The sequence below is a fragment of the Juglans regia genome, chromosome 4 (genome assembly GCF_001411555.2).
Source record: "Juglans regia cultivar Chandler chromosome 4, Walnut 2.0, whole genome shotgun sequence".
NCBI classification, from domain to species: Eukaryota; Viridiplantae; Streptophyta; class Magnoliopsida; order Fagales; family Juglandaceae; genus Juglans; species Juglans regia.
Window position 1 is genome coordinate 29,626,447 of NC_049904.1, and position 2,667 is coordinate 29,629,113.

Consider the following 2,667-nt stretch of genomic DNA (forward strand, 5'->3'; position numbering starts at 1 on the left):
TGAATAGTGGAAATGATATAGGTTCCTCAAAGTCAAGGATAAGTTGTCCCCACTAGGAACCTAGTATAAAAGTCGATTATCAGGTACGAAGAACTCTATTTAATCTCTCTAAGGTTACGCACAAACTATTAAAGAGATATACTGATTTCAGCCTCGAAGACTCCCCAACCACCACCAAGGCCCCCCATTCTTCGTATTTGCTTAAGTGTGCAGGTGAAAGACCAAATACCTGAGTTGCTAGAACTCAGCCCAAAGACGTGCAAAACACGATGTTAAAATAATTAATAAATGGGTTGGGCCAGTTAGCGTAGTCCAAATAATCTCTTTAGTTTAACCATATTTTCATGGGTCGAGTATTGAACCAACACTAATGGGTGTCGAGTCAATTTCTAAAATAATTTAACTTGTCCTATAAATTTTTGGTTCAATTCCTACATGGTCCATTAAAGATCTTAACCTAATAATCAAGCTCAATAAAATTCATGCTCTGCCAAAATAAATTTTGGGCTCGTACCCTGTTCTAAAATTACTCGATAAAATTCAAGTGGGCTTTTCATACATATTAGTCCAAATAGAAATTTATATAACCTACGATTAACTTGGGCTTGGTGCTAGGCTTGTGTGTTACAATATGTTCCTAGTCCCTTTTTAGAAACAAAATGCCTCTTTTGTTTTCGCAGATGAGATAGGATGAGTTAAGATTAAAGTTAAAAATTGAAAATTGAATAAAATACTATTAGAATAAATTTTTTTAATATTATTTTTGTTTTGGAATTTGAAAAAGTTGAATTGTTTATTTTATTTTTTATGAAAAGTTGATAAAGTTGTGATAATTAGATGAGATGAGATGAGTTGAGATGACTTGTGAAAACAAGGGAGGCCTAAGAGAAAATGAAAAATAGATCATACGACATGATAATATTTACGTGATTCGATGATATATTTAGGTCTACAGAACTACAAATGATTTTATTTCAATTTATAACTTATATATAGCTAAAAACTGGTCATCTCCATTCTATAGCCCAACCCTTAGGCTTCGTTTGGAAGTTGAGCTCATCTCAACTCATCATTACAACTTTTTCAAATCCCAACATAAAATATAATAAACAATTCAACTTTTTCAAATCTTAAAATAATAATAATAATAAACAATAATATTCTAATAATATTTTATCATCTCAACTAAACTCACTTCAACATCCAAACCCACCCTTATATATAGAAAGTACACAAAAAAAAAAATAATAATAATAATAATGGATTGGCCTTATCAAATTGAGTCATCAATCAAACCATCACAGACAAAACGAGGGCCCTTACAAAAAAAAATTCCCGAGACCCCTTCGGTAGGCATTAATCGTATTGAGGCACGTGAGTTCACGTCTGGCACACATTGATCGGGTGTTGGAGAACAGCACGCTTGTATTTAGAAAGATGCATATATTTTTCCATTTAGAAATGAGTGGATTTTGTTCCTTTGGATTTTAATTATTTCGAAACACAAACGCGTTTTCCCTCGAAATGGTTTTGAATTGAAAAAATCAAACAAGTTAATTCCACTCATTTCTAAACGGAATTAAACGTAATTCTCACACCAAGACTTCCATGTTAAGGAAGCCATTTATTTAGCTAGCTTCTCAATATAATGACATGCATACAGTAACAGTACAGGCTTGGCTTTCAGCAGCGTCTTTTGATCAGGAAGAATTAATATGTGATGATCAGCATAACCGTCCAAATTCCAACTGCGCAAGACTTCAATTAGATTGATGTTTGTAATTTCCGCTGTGATTGATGCAAGATGTCGGTATTTTCCTCCATCTTTGGAAGTTTGAAGGCAACTTCATGGAAGCTGGCGCGCGAGCAAATTAGTCAAAGAAAGATCCCAGATTTCACCCTGATATTTTTCCTCGAGAAAACGTGTTTTGTCTTAAATGGCTTGCCAACCGTGAATATACTATAGAACTAGCTAGTTGTAAATCCATGCAAGCTGCAGGTTGGAATAATTAAATGGAAAAATGATAAACTTATAACTAGTATGAAATTATTTTACAACTCTATTTAAACTAAAGGGTAATACCGTTATAATCTAGAATTGAATTTTTTTTTTAATTAAGTGGCAAAATTACATTTATTGTTTTAAAATAAGTTGTAAAATGATTGTAAAAAATTGTTAGTACCATATCGTACCTAATTAAATTGTTAGCACTATTTAGTCTGGCAGATGAGGTAGAAAGTGAAGGATTTTATTCAACTATTTGAAAAAAAAAAATTTGAAAAGAGTATATGTGATACCTCATATGATGTATAAGGATAAGTGGTGCATGTATGGGATCTCATATTATTTAGAAATGAGAAGTTCTTATCCGATATAGAAATTTGGAATTATACAGAAAAGATTAGCATGACCCTTACGCAAGAATGACACGCACAAATTGAGAAATTGTATCAGAGATTATTCCAACAAAAAATGTGGAACTTGAGTCATGTTATCTACAACAGACGGGCCTGACAAGTACATCAGGAATTTAAGGGTTATGTGATTTGAACTTTCCATTAAGACAATACAATAGAGGTTGAAAAAATGATGAGTTTAGTGCATTAGCATCTGCATCCCTATAACCGATTATTAGCCAAGTTTTAGGGAAAAAAATATGAAATGTG

At 32.5% G+C, this 2,667-nt stretch overlaps 1 non-coding gene across 1 annotated transcript; it reads left to right on the top strand.

Annotated features, from left to right (window-relative positions):
- The first annotated feature begins 2,356 nt into the window (after positions 1-2,356).
- LOC118348342 lies at positions 2,357-2,463 on the top strand. The gene has a single exon (XR_004801436.1). It is a non-coding gene; the product is annotated as a U6 spliceosomal RNA (small nuclear RNA).
- The last annotated feature ends 204 nt before the right edge of the window (positions 2,464-2,667 follow it).